This window comes from Dioscorea cayenensis, chromosome 16, assembly GCF_009730915.1.
Source record: "Dioscorea cayenensis subsp. rotundata cultivar TDr96_F1 chromosome 16, TDr96_F1_v2_PseudoChromosome.rev07_lg8_w22 25.fasta, whole genome shotgun sequence".
In the NCBI taxonomy this organism is placed as follows: domain Eukaryota; kingdom Viridiplantae; phylum Streptophyta; class Magnoliopsida; order Dioscoreales; family Dioscoreaceae; genus Dioscorea; species Dioscorea cayenensis.
Genome location: NC_052486.1, coordinates 23,157,250 through 23,177,118, shown reverse-complemented (window position 1 = coordinate 23,177,118; position 19,869 = coordinate 23,157,250). Strand labels below are relative to the sequence as shown.

Here is a 19,869-nt window from a genome sequence, read left to right as displayed (position 1 = left end):
GCACCATTGGAATTGGGTGTATTTGTTTGCGTCTTCATGAGCTTTTTCATATTTTCAAACTGGTTTTGTGAAGAGCTACATAATTCAAAGGCAGATAAAATCGAAGCTTTAGCAAGTTCAATTGAAGGTATATGACATTATATTTTTCTTCATTACATTTGGAAGAATCATTGAAAACAATTCAGTTCAATCAAAATAAACATTTCAAGCATTTCAGCTTGTGTTATTGAGTATTTTAACAATGGCATGACTAAAAAAACAGAGGACTGAAAATCATCCAGAGATACAGTCAAAAAGCGTTATAGAACTGTCTTAGACTCTAAATCTGTCGAAGAGTCCCTTGTAAGTTGACAATATATATATATATATATATATTAATTTCGATTTGTTGTATTTCTGACTCAAGAAAGATGTTTCTCTCCAACAGTCTTATGAATTATGCAGTCTATTAATTTATAGACAGACAGACTACTCTGTTGACAACGCTAATACTATGATAGTTTTTAAAATTATATAAAAGTTTTTAAAATTTAGTTTACAAAATATCTATATAATATAACAATTATGTAATAGTTTTATAAATTAAAAAAAATCTTTATTGCCACATTCTAAGAGATGATGTAGCTATGAGAACGTGGTTGTATATGTATACACTATATGTAAATATATTACTATATATATATAATATAGTACTACTAACAAACGTCCATGCTTAGTAAATGCTTAGCTTATCAGTAGAAGTTAGCATAAGTTTTTCTTTCATTTCTCTAATCAGTTTAAACTAAAATTTAAATTAACCTCCACAACTATGGAAGAAACACTTAAATATTTAAATATAGTGGGCTAATTATAAAGATTTTTACATTCCCATTCACTACAATTTTTTATAACTCTAAAAATATTCTATCAATCTTTTCATTATAAAAACTTCTTCATGCCATAAAACTAGAAGAAATTATCAATAAAAATTCATAATATGTTTTTTCAAAAATCATTATTAAAAAAAATTTATATCACAGAGTTTACTCAAGTTTAATTTATTTTTTTTAATAAAAACTTAAAAGTTTTCAAAAATAATCTTATTTTTATAAAACGTGACAAATATATGACGTCAAAATATCCTCAGTTTTAGTACTACATCAGCGATTCTTTTAATAATTCTTTTTTTATATATAAATCTGGAAACAATAGAATGTTCAAACACTATCATTCTAGAATCATCCCTGCCACGTGTCGCAGGCTCATTAGCCATATGCCCATATATATACCACCCTTTTAGGTCATCGTCTTTTTAATTTCGAATTTAGAATCATTGGCGGGAGAAAACCTCATCGCCGGAAATCCAAGCATCGCCTCTAGCATCCTCCTCGCCGGTGCCGGCACGATCCCCTTCTCGAGGTCTCCTCTCATCTCCTCTGCTTCCCTCTCTGCAAACCCTTTCTCCTTTTCTCTCTTTGTTGATCTTCTTCTCATTGGTTTCAGACGTAGCAACGGTGACGTTCTCTGAGATTCGGACTTCCGATGAGCCGATCATAGATCGGCGACCTCCCAGCGATGTGGAGCTTGGATGATTCCTTTTCTAGGAATCGATGCCATATGCGAGCAGAAATCCGCAGCGAAGGAAAGGGGCCAGAAAAGCTTGGGGTTTCGCTGTGGATAAGTACTACGAGTGCTTGCAGAAGCTGAATGATGAGCCAAGGGAGGAGGCAACTTGCGCTGATATTTCTGTTCTCCTGATGATCATGGCCGGCACTGGAAGCTAAAAAGGTTTAATCGCTTCTCGAAATCGTTGATTGTTTAGGGTTTTGTTTTCTCATTTTCGTGATTTCTTTGTTCATAGACATGGACGATTGTTGGGTGTGTTCTGACGCTGCTTCAAGAGCTATTGCGCCATATTGACTGTATTCTTGGATTAATTTTCAGATTTCATTGGCTATGTCCAAGCCCTCATTTCTTTAATTAGGGTATCATCCCTGCCAACATCCTGGCCCTGAATTTTACAATTGCTGCAGCGGATAGGATTGGGTTGGTGAGAGTGAAAGTGATGGCAAAGAAGCTGTCCATCAGCACCTTCCACTCGTTCTGTTTGCATCTTTGTCGTTGACACACAAGAAAGTATGACATCTTTTAAGTTTTAGTACTTACTTTTTCTTGATTGGGTTGCTTTCATGATATATGAGACCATATTGCGCACTTCTTGAATTCATACATAAAACTCATTTGAAAAATTTCGTGGACATGTATTCATGCTTGAAGATTAACTTGCTTTTGGGTTTTGCAATATATTTAGGCTGTTCATTTTCTTATCATGCATAAATCTGAAGTTTCTGTAGACACAAGCAACTTGGTTTAAAATATCTTCAATGTGCCATTTACTTTCTTTAATTCTTTATGCTTTACGATTAATTTTATGCCACACTATTTTCTCCTCCTTAATTGATACATGACTCACTCATGGATTGCCTACATTAAGGATGCCTACAAGCTTGTAAAAGAGTAAGTGCCCTGGTATCCTTAGCTTATTAGAGGCTTTTTTTTTTGTCTTGATTAACTTATACCAGGGATACTCAGGTGTTTTTTTCATACTAGAATTGCAAACAAAGGATCAACTCAGATGGTATCTCTATTTTAGCTAGTGGGAAGCCATTTTGAATTTAGTGCATGTAAGTCGATGTTGTAAATAGTAGAGTTTTGTAAGTGCTAGGATCTGAACAACTTATTTAATAAAATCACTCTATGAAAAGACTTCCTTTATTAAGAAACGTATCAAAACAGCTAAAGCACATTTTTTCCCAATGATATTGGAAAATGCTTGTTCCTAACTTTAGTTGTGACATATTATGAACAATTAATCAGATATAAGATTCATGTATTATTTTTGATGCATAGTTCTTTCTTAAATGAAATTCATTTTATATTTTGGATACTGATCATGTGTTGGTGTTAACAGGAAAGGTCTAGCTCAGTGGTCTTCTCTTCTACAGCAAATATGTTGCTCATATCACATATGCAATCAATCTATATTGTATGAATAAAGGTATTTATTTGTTATTTGCTACTTAAATATTTCAATAGTTTAAATACTTGTATCTGAAATGGACAGAGTTCCAGCCTTGTGAAATGGCTATTCAGCAATAATTCTCAGTATTGTGGCATTATTATAGAGGTGGAGAGGTCCCCAGCTTTGCTCAAATTGTTTGCATTCAGCATTTTTAACCTTAAACGCACATATGCTTTAAGTGAACCCCGATGTGCTTATACCTGCATCCTAAGCATGGTAGTTTAAGTATCCTTTCATGTTTGCCATTTTTTCCCTACAAGGATAATGGTGACTTACTACTCTAATCAAATGGTGATGCTTATGAATGGTGAATCTGCCCATATTAGTGTTTTTAGAAATGACATCCATTCATTTTCTTTTCTTGTGTCTGATAGAAGAGCTGCTTATCATTTGCATAAATATCTTCTTGAACAACATGTTGTAGTTGATGTGGAAGCGGAGAAGCTACTAAATAAAGACAATGATCTAAGGTCTGTAACTTATTGCTACCTTCTAGTGTTATTATCACTTCAAAACGTTTAATAATCATATTTTCTATCTTTCCTTGTAAGGTTATATTTATTTTTTAAACTCATTGGAAAATATTCATCCATAAATCAATTTTTATACTTCAGTTCTCTATTTATTTTATATAATTGAGAACTCCACATTTTGTTTTGCACTTGTTTTTTGTGGATATTCTACTATTCTGCAATTATTTTGGAGAGTATTTTTCCTTTATGAATGAGCAAGTCCAGTTAGTCTCTGGTGTTGTTAGTAATCCATACCATAACTTTTAGCGATTCAATATGCCAAGCCTTTATTTATTCATACTCTTTTATTCTCCCTCCTAGTTATATATTTATGCTATTTGCGGTCTCATTATGAAATTCTTCAACCATTTGTATTTCTTACTAAGCATAAGGTTTTGTGTTATTGGAATCTTTTCTTTTTGTATTTTGCCATTTAACTATCTAATCACTGATAAGGTCTCAAGACTAGCCAAATAAATGGTTTGATGCTCTTCAATTTCCGCTGGATGATCAGATGATGTTTCTGATTTCTTATCTGCACAGTTTACAGAGGTAGATGGACGCTAAAGTAGAAGAAAAAGGCTGCCTTAATATTCTTAAGGCATTCGTAGACTACATATATGATAGAAAAACTGAAAATTTTCGCTCTTGATGATGAGAAAATAAAAAATTCTGTTACGTTGACTACGATTCACCAGGTTACTTATTAAGAATCGGGCTTACTAGAATTTCATTTAAATGATTACTCAAGGATTCCTGTTGCATTGACTGAATATGTTTTTGCAGTTAAAAAGCTAAGAATGGAACAAGTATTTATTGTGAAACTTTGTTCTTGCCCTGATTAGTCTCATCTGCGCTAGATTATTTAGTAAAAATTTCTTCATCATGTGTTTTGACCTTCTCAGTTTTGCTCTATTAGCATGCTCATACTGTTGCTTAATCTGAGGCGATGCATGTTTGTTGTCAACACAATGTGCACCACAATTGTTTGTACACAACAAGAACTACGTGTAAGGAGTATATAGGCCTTTTGGTCACTCCTGCATTTACTCCTGATTAGAGGCCTTTGAATGATGCCGTGCTTGTATCTGTTGTCCATATGTGTTTGAGAATTGAGATGTGGTTGTGCAAAATTACAGAGTGGAATTTAACTAATACAAGATGATTTATGCCTTGAAAGATATTGAAAAGTTTAAAAGATAAATGATTAAGAAAATAAAAATTTAAAAAATAACCTGGCTTCTATCCTATACAACTAAGCAAATTAAATATTTGATTTATTTATAACATTTGGGTTCCTTGGTCCTTATCAAATTTTTTATTCATGATGTCTGTATTAGTTTTCATAAACTTTTTATATTAATACCACTACTTGCAGGTAAATTGTTTTTGACATTCCTTTATTGCATGAGGTAAACGGGATGGAAGGTGGGTTAACGCTTAACTCTGAAGGTAAACTTGCTATTTTGTTCTTTTTATAGTGATGTTTAATTTGTAGTTCGAAGTGGCTCTAATGTATGCATAATTCAATTATATAGAAGAGAGTAGGCTGTTTTATGTTGCAATGACACGAGCTTGTAAGAATTTATACGTCTTATAAATTATCATGGTTTGGCAGGGAAAGATTCACATATTTGACATTTCCATGGTGTAACTTGGCCCATAGATGAGATATATTGGGGTAATCTAAGATTCTTAAGTGACATTCTTAAGTTGTTACAGCCTTCTTGTTTTCTGAATGGAAGTCCTGAATAACTCCTAGAGATTTAAGTATTTAGTATTAGCTACAATTTTTTGAGAAATAATATGATTACACCAAAGATATCATAACATAACATTTATGAATTGGAACTTCAAAATGCCATGTTCTTGATTGTCTTTACCATTGCAAAACCATTGCCTTTAGGAGTTCTTGTTTAACCACATTATTATTATTATTATTATTATTATTATTATTATTATTATTATTATTATTATTATTATTATTATTGCATCTCCATGCTGAATTTGCTATCTTTCGTTGAGCTGTATGTGTCTAGGTCAAGGACGGTGTAGAAGAAATGGGAAAATCTCTAGCTGTAGCTAATTGTTGTTCACAGCAATGTGAATTACCCCTTGAAGTTGGTCAAGAGAAAATCCTAAATATTAGAGAAGTCAAAAGCATTTTATCTTATTTGGATGAACGGGCTGGGATATACCATGGGAACAATTTCTTGAAAAGCTACTTTTGTTGATTTGAACAGCATCTTGTGTACTGCTTGGGCTTCTCTGTAGCTTCGAGAGGGTTTTTATTGCTACTTTTGACATGTTTGCTTTTGTTGATTTGATAGGTTCAAATTGGAGGAGCAAACTGTTGTAACTCATTTGTTTCTTCACATGGCAAAAAGAATAAGCAGTTCAACATCAGAAACGCTGCTTGATAAGGTATTATCCTAGGTTGATGTACATAAAATGCAAAGCATGCACATAGATTTACCGGACAAATTATATTTACCACGTCTGAGTTTTCAATTCAACCTACAATCATGGTTTAAAAAGGCGATTGAGGCGTACGCCTCGAGGCGCGCCTCAAGGCGAGGCGGTGACGGCCTGCCTCGAGGCATACACCTCCATGGCCGGTGGCGAAGCTTGCGCTTCAACCGGGTGAGGCGCTCCGCCTCGAGGCTCGTCGCCTCGAGGCTCAAGAGGCATATGCCCCTCAAGAAGCAACAAAAAAATGGCTAAGAACTAAGGGCCGAAGGGGACGGTTGTTGCGGAGGTCGGAGAGGATGTGGGCACTGAGGTTGCGAGCCTGGCGTCTTTGAGCGGGCGCGTCTTTGAGCGGGTGATGATGGTGGCGACGGGGGCGTCTTTGAGCGGGTGATGATGGTGGCGACGGGGGCGTCTTTGAGTGGGCGCGTCTTTGAGCGGGTGTCGGTTTGGGTGATGATGGTGGCGACCGGGGCGTCTTTGAGCGGGCACGTCTTTGAGAGGATGATGATGGTGGCGACGTGGGCTAGGGTTTACAAATCAAACCATTATCAACGATTCAACGGTTGAGATTATTTGAAAAATAAAAAAATTAATTATATAATAATATATCAAAATGTTAATAAAAAAATTATTAAAAAATATTTATAATTTAAATAATATCAATCATTATCACTATCAATGGACGATGGAGGCTAGGGTTTTTACAAACTTATAAATTATAATCATCAAATCATTATCCATTAATTAGATTATTCTAAAAAAATTAATTATATAATACATATTAATAATATATCAAAGATGATAATAAAAATTATAAAAATATTTAATATGTTTATAATTTAAATATTAATTTAACACTAATAATTAATATACATTAACCATTATTCTTTATTCATTATCTACAAGTTATTTAAAAGTAAAATCAAAGATAGGAAATCAAAACAAACTCTCTTGCACATAAATAAAATAATTTTTTTAATATTTTTAAAATTAATAAAAGATGATCATCAATCACTAATAAAAAATTATAGAACTTCTAGTTCTAGTAGCCAACAAAATTATTTGTTTAAAATTTTTAAATAATTGTATAAAATAAAAATATATATAAAATTTTTTGTTGAGGCTTACGCCTCGGATCGCCTCGAGGCTTACGCCTCGCCTCATAAGAGCAAAACGCCTCAAATACGCCTTTCGCCTTTGTAAACCTTGCCTACAATCCGTCTTTTTTCTTTGTTTTGCGTTTGTGATACCTTACACTTTCTCAACCTATAATAACACGGTCATGCTTTTAACTTTTAAGAATAAATTGTTGATGTTTGTACGACAATAAATCTTTATTAAAATAAACTAGACCAAGAGGAATCAGTCATGGGAACCATAGTTATGATCAGGCACTTTTGTTTTGTATCGGGGAAAAGGAAGTTACCATAGTTCTTTGACTGATTTTACAATACTCTTTGCATGCTTTCACAAATCGTGTTTTTTGAGTGATTATGAAGCTTTCCGACATGCCTAATATGCAAATCAGTTCGTATTGATGATTTTGCTTATATATATATATATATATATATATATATATAAAGTGTAGTGCACTCTTTTGTTTATTGCTTGACAATATGATGCAGATGGAAATTGATAATTAATAATGTATGCATTCTTCTGTTTAAATTGTCATTTTCAGAAACAACAAACTGAAATCTAAATGGGATAAAGGAAGCTTCTCCGAAGCAGGTTTGCATTTTAAGAATTATTTGACTCAATATGAGTGATTCATTGTTCTTCATTTGCGTATCTTCACATGGCGTGTTGCACTATTGCAACTTCTCCCATCTTCATGCATCAAGCCTGAGAGAACAATACAAATCTTTGTGAACAAAGATGACAACGGATGACAATTGATTATCCATGCATGGTAAAAAGTAATTAACTGCATGTGCATGTTGTAGAGAGGAGAAAGTATGAATAATATTAACACTCTCCTCTTAAACATGGTTCTCTATCAAGAAATTACTTTTTCTTTGTTTTTCTTCTAGGCTTTTGGTTAAGGCAAGTCTTCCCAAAGAGATCTTATTATTAAAGCAGCATATTCTCCCCAACGGACGGGGTGGTGCAGTGGAAGCAAACTTTAAACTTTAAAGGCATCAGCTGCTGTCCACTAAAAAAAACATCTCAAAAAAACATCTCAACTGTTATTTGTAAATATTGTAATATTGTAAAAGGGCATAAATATAAACAAAAGGCCTTGTCTAACTCCTAAGGTGAGCGCATCCGCACTCCGCACACTCTTGTTAAGAACAAAAAAAATTGTACACACGTAAGAGGCCTTGCCTTATTTGTTAAAATGGAACCTCAATTGACCCTAATTTAAAATATTAGTGCCATTGTTGGCTTGTCATTTGGCTGATAGTTCGCCATCATTATTATTCTAATGCAGTTAGTGGACGTCATTGGGCCGGTGCTGGGCCTAGATTGGGCCTTCAACGGGTCTCACTACACTATTAATTTGGCCATAATGATGCGATATTTTTCCAATTGGGCTGTTTTTGGGCCTCTATTGGGCCGCAATGGGCTGTCATAGCTTGTCAATTGAGCCTTAACTGGACCGTAATAAAACAATAGTGTTTATCAACTGGGCTTTTATTGGGCCGTAATAGTTTGCCAATTGGGCCTCAGTTGGGCCTTTTTTGTATTGGGCCGTTGTTGGACCCAATTTGGGCTGTATGAGTAAGGTTGGGCTATTTTACTGGCTTTTTTGGGCCGTTGATGGGCATTTTGTGGGCCATGTTGGCCGGCCTTTCAATTGGCCTTTGTTGGGCCTTTTATGTGGGCGGTATTTTGTTTTCATTTGGGTGGTTGTTGGGCTTCCATTTGGGCCAGTGTTGCTCAATTATTGGGCTTGGCCATGTAATTGGGCTGGTATTTGGCCGATGTTGGACGTTTGATTGGGTCTTTATCGGGCTATTTATTAGGCCGGTATTGGGCTTTTTAAAATGGGCCGCCAGGACATTAGGGCGTGCAGTGGGTATCGTTCGGCTTTTGGTTGGTGTTAACTTGAACCATTACTGAACTCTTCTTGGGAGGTGAATCGTTGAGTGGGCTACTGTTTGCCTGTTTTAAGATTTTATTGGTCCATTGTTTGGCTGTCGCTTGTGGGTTATTAAGCCGCTATCGTTCCTATGCACTGCTTTAGCAGGCCCAAGAGCTCTTATTTAGCTTCCATCGAGCTGTCTAATTGGGTTTGCGTGGAATCTCTCCTATTGGGTTGATATGTTAATTTTAATGGGCCCCAGATACCTGTGAGTGAGGCTTATTTGGGTCGTGTTATAAAAGCTCTGGCTTTTAATTATTATTAATATACCCTAGACCCAAAACCCAAAACCCTAAACACTAAACCCCAAACCCCAAACTCTAAACCATAAACCCTAAACACTTAACACTTAACACTAAACCCTAAACCTGAAACCCTAAACCCTAATGTGTAGGGTGAATGAAAAAAATGAAAAAAATGAAGAATGAGTGAAAAAAAAAAAATGAAGGGTAAAATGAAGGATGAGAAAAAAAGAGAGAAGAGGGAAAATAAAAAAAATGAATGGAGAAAGGAGGAGTAAAAAGAGAAGAGATAAAAAAATGAGAAGAAAAAAGAGAAGGAAAAATTAAGGGAAAAAAAATGAATGAATGAAGGATGAATTTGAGTGGGGGTACTTTGGTAATTTTCTTTGCAGGGCCTCCTCTAGAAAAATCTTATGAAATTTAGAGATGGCAATTTGTACTTTCTCGACAGGTATATGCACAGTACCGTGCGGGTCAAAGAGGGTATTACCCTCTTTGGCCGGTCTGCAATGTCTGAGATAGTTTTTAAGCTGAGTGCGGGTCGAGGTAAAGGTATGCCCTCACCCTACCCGCATGCCCTTACCCTTACCCTTACCCGTTGAAGAGGGTTTGGGTAAAACCCGTACCCGTACCCTTACCCTCTCATATATATATATATATATATATATATATATATATATATATATATATATATAATTTTTTTATAAAAACTAAACATTTACTCACAATTTACTCAATATCTATTTTTCATAGTGATTAATTTGAAAATAATACTTCAAATTTTCTCTTAATATATTATTTTTAAATTTTTATTTAATTTCTATATTTATATTTGATAATATTATCAAAAATTGAATTTTTAGATATATATTAAGAATCATAATTAAATTAAAAATAAACAAATATAAAAAAATTATAAGAACATCATGAAAAAAATAAGATACTAATAAAAAATCAATTGGATATAACCTATGAGAACAAAAATATTACTAGATATTATTACTAGATATTTATAAAAATTTGAAGCTATATAAAAATATAAATAGTAGATATATGAAAAAATTTTTAAACAAAAAAACCAAGATGGTTAAACATGAACAAAAACAAAAAGGTAGAGTTACCATTGAGTCACTAAATAGAGCGTCATTTTTATGTGATTATATAATTTAAGATAAGCGAAATATATATCAACTTTGTAATTTTGAATTTATGGATGTGTTTAAAGATTGTAATATAATGTATAATTAATTTATTTTTTTATTATTATTTAAATTTAATTCGATAATTTGAACAACGGGTAGCTGGTACTGCTGGGTATACCCGTACCTGCAGTAAGGAGAATGAGGGTATGATTTTTTACCCCGAAAAGGCTACGGGTAAGAGTACTGGGTATGGGGTAGGGGGTTACTGGTGCAGGGTGAGGGTTTTTGGCATACCCTACCCATACCCTACCCGTTGCCATCGCTAATGAAATTTCTCTCATTCCACCATGAAGTTTTGACTTTTTTGGGGTAACGAGAATTTCTATGAAATTTCTCTCGTTTCATGAAGTCTTGACTTTTTGGGAGTAACGAAATTTCTATGAAATTTCTCTCGTTCCGCCTGAAGTCTTGACTTTCTTGGGGGTAGCTGAAATTTTCTAGAAATTTCTCTCATTCCGCATTGAAGTCTTGACTTTCTTGGGGTAACGAGAAATTTTTATGAATTTCTCTCATTCCACTTTGAAGTTTTAACATTCTTGCGGTAAAGAGAAATTTTTCCATTATCAAATCCTCTCTTCAAGCTCACTTTGAGGTCTTTTTGACACTCATTAGAGTAAATGGAAAATGTGAAATGAAAAAGAAGAGTAAAAAAATTTCTTGAAGTGGAAGGAAAAAGTAGAAAGAAGAAATGAAGAGTTCACAAAAAAATATCTCTTGTCAACACTCGTTAGAGAAGAGTTGACTCTCGTTGGAGTGAAGAGAGAGGGTATCTTTTTGAAATGAAAGGAAGAGTAAAAATTAAAGTTTCACATTGATGATGAATGAAAAAAATGAATGAATGAAAATTTTCAAAAAAAAAGAAGAAAAATATCTCTCGTCAACATTCATTGAAAAAGTTAAGTTAGCAAAAATTTTCTTGAAACCCATTATGAGGTCTCTTTCAAAAAAAAAGTTTGAGATTCATTTTAAAAACAAATCAAAATTATCAAGTTAATGACCTAACCATGTTGAGGGTCATAACTTAAAGAATCCAATGGTCAAGGCTCAAAAGTATTGAAGAGTCAAGACCTAAATGTCTCATGTAAGCGACAAATGAAAGCTGCGAGTTTCAAGACACTAAGAAGTCGAAGACTTGATGAGTTTTATAAGTCAAAAAGCTGGAGATTTTACAAGCATAAAGAGCCAAAGCCTTTTAACGATAAAGCGAAGCAAAAGGTAAAGTGAGGCAACTCGTGAAATGTAGAGTAGGCTGCGAGACTGACTAGCGATGTGTCGAGGCACAGACCCACATAAAGGAAAAAGAGATCGAGGAGGGCCACATCCACAAAGCTAAAAGGATCGTCCGACATACTTTTAGTGAAGGAGCTAAGAGCACCGAAAAAGCAAAAATAAATATTTAAAATATTATAAAATTATATTTAAAATATTCTATATTATTTTGAGAAAAAACAATTAATTTATGAAGTGAATAAATAAAAAATAATTTATCAAGATCATCAAGAAACAAAAAACAACTTATTTAAATTAAAAAATACTAAAAAAATTAAAAAAAGAGCCAGTTGCATTTTAAAGTTAATAAAAAAATATTAAAAGATAGGATGAAACAACGGTTTGATTGATTAAAATATATTTTGTTTGAAAAAAAAACAAGGGTCCCACCATTAAACGCTCAGCAGCCACTGAGCTCAGCAGCTGCTGAGCTCAGCAGCCACTGAGCTCTCCTAATTGGGGGCTTCCATGATTGAGCGCTCAATGAGCTCATGAAGCCCCCCATTAAAGTTGCCCTATAAAGCTTGGGGAGCAAAAGATACGTCTGCGCCTCCACTTCTTGAAAATAACAAATATGCTACAGGGGCTCTTTTATTGTAATTACAAAAGTAACACTATCCATTAGAAATATTTATCAAATGATTTTTTTTTCAAAAAGAAATTCTCCAAATACCGTAAATTTGGTAAATTACATATACAATCAATATAATATAATATATTAATTATATATTATATTACTAATATTAATTACACTATAATTGCATTTTATTTAATATTTTATAAAATACAATTATAGTGTAATTAATATAAATAATATAAATAATATATACTTAATTTGTTAAAATTTTACAAAATGAAGCATTCACAAAAGCTAATCTTGGAAATGATGAAGATGCATTAATCCCAAGGTAAAAGTCATTTCATATACCTTTAAAAAATAATTCATTTGTGATACTAAAATAAAAAATTAAAACATTAAATTTAAAAATATATGTAATGGAGTATATTACAAAAGGAAGCATTCAAAGAGTTGATATTTTATTTAATATTTTATAAAATATAATTATGGTATCATTAATATTATAAGTAATTAATATAATTAATATATACTTAATTTATTATAATAAAAAATATAATATATTAATTATATATTAAAACAATCAATATAATATAATATATAAAATTTTACAAAATGAAACATTAAAAAAAAAACTAATCTTGAAAATGATGAAGATGCATTAATCCCAAGGTAAAAGTCATTTCATATACCTTTAAAAAATAATTCATTTATGATACTAAAATCAAAAATTAAAACATTAAATTTAAAAATATATGTAATGGAGTGGATTACAAAAGGAAGCATTCAAAAAGTTGATATTTTATTTAATATTTTATAAAATATAATTATGGTATCATTAATATTATGAGTAATTAATATAATTATTATATACTTAATTTATTATAATAAAATATAATATATTAATTATTTATTAAAACAATCAATATAATATAATATATTCATTATATATTTGTTTATATGATTTTCTTTTAATTCCTAATTCTATTAGGAATTTATTATTAAAATAAAAAAATAATAAGATATTAAAAAAAAATGAATAAAAGAGAGGGAAAAAAAGGGGGTTTGAAGTTTTTTTTTTAAAAAAATTAATTCAAAAAAAAAAAGAAGGGATAAGAATTGAAAATTTTTGAATTTAAATTTTGAAAAAAATTTCTCCCGTGATTGAGGATTTTCTGGGGGTGTTGAGGATTTTGGGGATAACGCCTAGGATAGACCGTGTATTGAGTTATGAAAGATGGTGATTAGGGGTGTATTTGAGTCGAGCCGTTCGTGAGTAGCTTGGTGTTCGGCTCGATAAAGACTCGTTCGTGTTTAGCTCATATCTGTAAGCAGTCGAGCTTGAACATCATTTTCAAGCTCGATTAATAAACAAGCCAAAGCTTGAGCGACCAAAAGCTCGGCTGCGTTTTTGGCTCACTGAGACACAGACTCGTGACCCGAGCTCGATGAACAAGCTCGTTTCATAAGCTCGATTGTGAGCTCGTTTTAAATATATATATATATATATATAGCTATATAGTATATATATATATGATATATATATATATATATATATATATATATATATATATATATATATATATATATATATATATATATATATATATATGTATATGTATATGTATATTAAGGTGTATATGTGACTATGTCATTATTGTCAATTTGAGTTACACATATAGGGTTATAAATTACTATTCGAAGGCTAAGTTCATTTAAAAAGCTCGAGTCAACTAGTTCATTAAATTAAATGAGCTCATAAGATAAACTGAGCAAGCTTGAACACCACCAAACTCGGCTCATTAAATCTTGTGAAGAACTCGTTTATTATATAATTAAAAGCTCGTTTATAGTATCATTTACAATTTTATTTGTAACAATCATTAATATAATCAAACTCAAATCGAGTTGAGTCACACTTGATAATGATTCATTAAATAAGTTTACTAAATAAAAAAAAAAATATAAAAAAATAGTCAAGCCTTAATCAAGTTAGCTAGCTAAGTCTAAGCTTCAAATTTTCTTAACAAGTTGAGCTCGAGCATGAAGCTCGATTAGAGCTCGAGCTCGGTTAAAATAGTAACAAGCCAAGTTTGAACATAAAAAATGAAGCTCGAAGAAGGCTCGGCTCGAGTTCAAACTCGATTAAATAGTAACGAGTCAAGCTTGAACAAGAGCAAAGCTCGGCTCGGCTCGGCTCGTTTACAACCCTAATGGTGATAGAACAAAACTTGTATGTGCAAAACTCAAACATTTAAAAAAAAATAAAAACAAACAAAATCTTGCGGTGGGAGCAAAAAGCATGGCTTTTTTATTTTTCCCCAAAGAGGAACAAGAAGCAACAATAAAAGTAAGGCCCTAAATTTAACAATTAAAAAGCCAGTCTCACAGTCACATGCAAAATATCATTCTTAAAATATAATGTATGTAAATTTCCAAAAGTATTCCCAATTCAAGTTGGTTCTTCTATTAGTTAGACGTTAATGGTAAGTATGTCTAATTTTTCTTAATAAAAATCAAGTCCATTCAAAAGTACAATTAATATTTTCAGAATACCCTGCATTAAAATTTTAAATGCCAAGAGATTAATAAAACCTTCTTGTATTACTGTCCCAACCAAGGCAGCATATTCATGTACACATCTACGTCACCATAACTAGATTCATACCAGTACTATGTTGTATATCATACTCTGCAAATCACCATATACCCCATTCTATCAATCTTACAGCCCATTTAATTTGCGGAATGAGGATGGGAATGAAGGGTAAGAAAGGAAATGAAAAATGCTGAGTTGAAAGGATACAGAATTGAGAATTAAAAATTGATATTAAGGACACAAAACTGGGAATAAAAAAAATAGAAAAAATACGGTAAAATTTTCTTTTATTCCCTTAAAATCATGTATAAAACAGTAAGCTCCGTTAATGATAAATAATTTTTTCATGTATAAAATATTCTGAAAATCATTATTCACTTTAATTATTATAATTAGTAAAATTATTATAAAATTTATTTATTATTAAATAATTTTTTAGAGGACAAAATGATATTTTAACAGTCAAGGAAGTGCATGCTCGAATACACATTTCCCCTCCTCTTTGGTGCCACCATTGCTTTGATGTATACCCAAGCTCGAATATATATATATATATATATATATATATATATATATATATATTAAGAGCCCATTCAAGAGAACCGGGTGATTCCCAAATATTATACCCAAACGTGGGTATACGTCAAAGGAAAGAGTACCCATCCGAAAAAGAACAATCCCATTCCCCTAACCAAAGAATCCCATTCCTCCCGTTATTGGGGAAAATACCTAATCCTTCCCGTTTAAAAAAACTATTTTAACCCCTCAAAATTATTTAATAAATAAAAATTATAATAATTAAAGTGAATAATGATATTAAAAATATTTTATAAATATAGGACTCACCAATGTGCAAATTATTTAATTCAAAATAATCAATTATAATAATTAAAATAAATAATAATATTCAAAATATTTTTAAATAAAAAATTATTTATCATTATATATAATTTATTTTCAATAAATGTGAAAAACCCAACACAATTAACCCCCTCAACTTTTGAATCATTATACTTGATTACCAATTATTTGTACAAACAGTATAAAAAAATTTTACTCTATTTTCTCGGGCATTTTCATTCCCAGCTATGTATCCTTCCAATCACACTCTTTTTTATTTTTTATTCCCGTACCGTATCCATTCCCATTTCCGTTTTGTGGGGCTAATGAGTTGTAAAATAAGGAGTGATCCAATAGAAAGAGAATGACTCATCCAAAATTGGCCCTTACATTCATTCTTGCCTAATTTCTACTTTGCTCTCCATCATTTGTCATTACTCAACACCTATTCTGTGTACATGCCACTGTTGCTCCTTGATTCATTTTGGTCCAAAAAAACAATAAATGGTTCTGATTCAACAATCAATATATATATATATATATATCAGAAACCAAAACTAATCACTCTTTTCCTAGCATAGAAACTATTTATACACTCTCAGGTTCAAGCACCTTACTTTCACCTTCATCTGAACCTCAAGACTATGCTATCACATTCTATTCTACACCACCTTATCTTAGTAATCAATTCTTACCTCTTATCCTGCCTTGGAAATCTATTCTAACTATCATTTCCAGACATAACATGCAGAGTACCTATGCAAGTTCATAATTTGTACTCCACACGTGTAACACAGCCGACAATGACACATGAACGTGGGTCTGTCTGTCAAATTAGATAAAAGATCACGATACTTATGCCGTATGTGTGTACAGTAGTTGGAGAGATCAAGACAAGGCAGTGATGTATGCATAAGATGTATGCATCTCTGTGTGAGAGTGTTGTTGTGTTGGAATACAAGGCGTTATATATAAATATGAAAAAGAAATGCTTTGTGGTCAGATATGTGTGTATCCATGTATATGTAGTATGTGAGTAGCCATAATCACATAATTCTCTAAATCAAATACAAAGGTATGTGTGGTTATCTAGTATCTACATCTGAACCATTGATCTTAGACCTTATTGCCACATGGGGCTAATTAATAGGATTGGTCTATTGGACCTTGTCTAAACATATTACATCTAGATTAAGCATCCGATATACAGCCTAAGTCTTACACCTAGATTAAGCATAAAATATATGGCTTAAATGTCTTACACCTAGATTAAGCATCGAATATTCGGTTTAAATGTCTTACACCTAGATTAAGCATCAAATATATGGTCTAAATATCTTATACTTAGACAAAGCATCAAATATATGGCCTGAGTGTCTTACACCTAAATTACGCAACAAATACGGACTTAATACCTTACATCTAGATTAAGCATCAAATATATGGAGGAATAAACATCTTACACCTAGATTAAGAATCAAATATATGGAGAACTAAACACACCTAAGTATTTAAGAGGACAAGAACACATCACAAGATTAATAATGAAAATCAAATTACGCTCAGAAAAGAAAAACCAAACTTACAGTCCTTTCATCAGGAGGCAGAGCATTGTGATGGATGCAAAACTTCCGCAGATGCCCATCAATTGTGTGCACTGTCCTCTTCACGGAAAATCTTTTACATGCCCACCCAGTATCTATATGAACCCATTTTATCTGCAGTTGCATAAAATAGTCCTTAATGTGATAAAAAAAGTAGTTTGAATGAAAAATTGCTTTCACAGATTATTATATAGAAAATGAATTATGATATAATCTAGAGGGGCTGAAGAACTCGCAAACATCCAATCTTCAGTATATTCAGGGAAAGATTAACACAGATAATGAACAGGACATATAACTCAAATCATAACATAAAATTTCCCCAAGTCAATAAGAACAGTGCACTGCTTCTGTAGGTCCCTTACTATAGGTGTATAAGAATATAAGGGTCTGCTCAAAATCTTTTTTAGAATTAGTGAATAAAAGCCTAGCATTTGATTAATTTCATGATAGCAAACCACAATGTAACCAAATTCTAAATGCAAATAGATCAATAAAATTTTCTGCACTCAGAAAATTAACTCTGTGCATAAGCATCCATCATTCATACATTATTAATAACTCACCAAAACAAAGAAAGTCTTACACATGTAGATACATGAAAATTTCAACAACATGCCAGCATTGAGCATATTGTTTTATGACACAATTCAATAAATTTGAAAGGGGTTTACCTTTCATCATTGCTTACCAATTACTACTTTCCTCAATGAAATAAAAATTAAAGAACCTATTTTTTTCAAAAGGACTCAGAAATCTCCATTGTTTGAATAAGTTATAACCAAACCTAGTATTTTTTGACAAATTTGAGTCACAACTCATATTGATTCCTGTGCCACCATAAACTAAATGAGATATCACCAAACCTAATACCTTTATAAACTGCAACCAAGACTAATGTTTGTGTCACCATTCATTAAATAAGATAGGACCAAACCTTTTTTCTTTTTTTCAATCAAAGCAATTGAGATTAATGTTAGTATTCGGAGTGAGATATTGAGGATCCCACCCCTCCAAATGCTTCCTGACAAACTTATCATGCTCATAAAAGGCACTTGAGCAGCTTAAGAAATTGTCATTAAAATTTCTCTTTAGGTTTATTTTGGTACAAATCCAAAGTCTAATAATTAAAGAGAAAACCCCTAAACCATGAAAAATCAAAAACTATCTTGTTAAAAAACCCAAGAAACAGAATCGGATAGATAGCATTCTGTACAAGAAATTAAAATCAATCTTTCAAATCATTCATGCACCAAGAAGAGATTGAATATAAAGGACCCCCGAGATTATTTAAAAAGAAAGAAAGAAAGAAACCCTAGAAAAAGAAGCTCACAGTGAGGTTCCAGATGCTCTCTCCGACGGCCCGAAATGAGGCCAGATCCGTGATCGGAGATGCCTCATTCTCCGGCGAGATCTCTGCGTCTAGGTCTCCAAGAACGCTAAAATAATACCAAATCCTTGATGGTTTTGAAGGAAATACCTCATTTCCCAAATGAGACGAGGTGACCAGCGATCATCACCGCGATCAACACCATTTGAAATCAAAATCAAAAGAATCCATAACACCTCTAAAAGAAAAAAACAACAACAAAGGTTCAAATAAAAAAAAAATTCTCGTATAAAACAAGAGATTAATGGAAAATCATTCAAAGAAAACCCTAATTCTTGATGGGTTTGCTCCGTCAGTCTCACCGGCGGGGGCGGCGGGGTCATCGGAGAAAGGTTGAGGGAGGAGATATGCTGACCTTGGAGGGAGATCTCTAGGTCGGTGATGAGAGTTTCGAAGCTCACAAGCTTCTCCGGGGTATCCATGGCCTTCGTGCTTCTCGAACCCCTGCAACCGCGAGCGCACATTCTCCCCAAGTTAATTTATATAAGGGTTGTTCTGTGTCATTTTTGCAAAAACACCCAAAACATTTCAAAAATAATGTTTGTTGATGAGGGTTTTTTGGTAAAATTTGACACATCAATGACACTTTTGCCGGAAAAACCCAAAGATCAAAATATTAATATCAGGGGGTTTTCGGTAAAATGACTGTAGTGTAAGTTGTTTTTATACAAAGGGCCCAAAAGCCGTTTTAAAGCACTTCTATGTTTTCGAGGGTTTTTTTAAAAAAATGTGACATACTCGTGTTACTTTAAGTTAAACAATCAGACAATTTTCCAATCTGGTGCATGGAATTTACGTACCGTGGCTGATTTTGATAAAATATATTTGTTAAATAATTAGGATGAAAAATATTATGAAAAATTTGTTATATTTTAATATTTTTTTGTTGTATGTGTCAAAAATTTATTGGGCATTACACCCTATTGTATTACACCTAAATTGACCTTGAATAAAAATTGTTGAAAATTTTCCTATAAAAAATGAATAGAATTGCAAACACCAATGAATAATTC

The 19,869-nt window shown here is 32.4% G+C and overlaps 2 long non-coding RNA genes across 4 annotated transcripts; one reads left to right on the top strand and one right to left on the bottom strand.

Moving 5' to 3' along the window:
* Positions 1 to 1,306: 1,306 nt before the first annotated feature.
* LOC120278708 lies at positions 1,307 to 8,645 on the top strand. Of its 3 annotated transcripts, XR_005541748.1 has the most exons (9): positions 1,307 to 1,398; positions 1,483 to 1,767; positions 1,924 to 2,115; positions 2,951 to 3,037; positions 3,486 to 3,531; positions 4,952 to 5,025; positions 5,904 to 5,997; positions 7,727 to 7,776; positions 8,079 to 8,645. It is a non-coding gene; the product is annotated as an uncharacterized LOC120278708 (long non-coding RNA). The 3 variants fall into 3 exon arrangements; XR_005541749.1 differs by lacking the exon at positions 3,486 to 3,531; XR_005541747.1 differs by having other exon boundaries at positions 2,951 to 3,531.
* Positions 7,731 to 19,295, bottom strand: LOC120278709. Its single transcript, XR_005541750.1, has 4 exons — positions 19,159 to 19,295; positions 18,800 to 19,034; positions 17,449 to 17,580; positions 7,731 to 7,890 (listed from the first exon to the last, which is right to left on the bottom strand). It is a non-coding gene; the product is annotated as an uncharacterized LOC120278709 (long non-coding RNA).
* Positions 19,296 to 19,869: the final 574 nt, after the last annotated feature.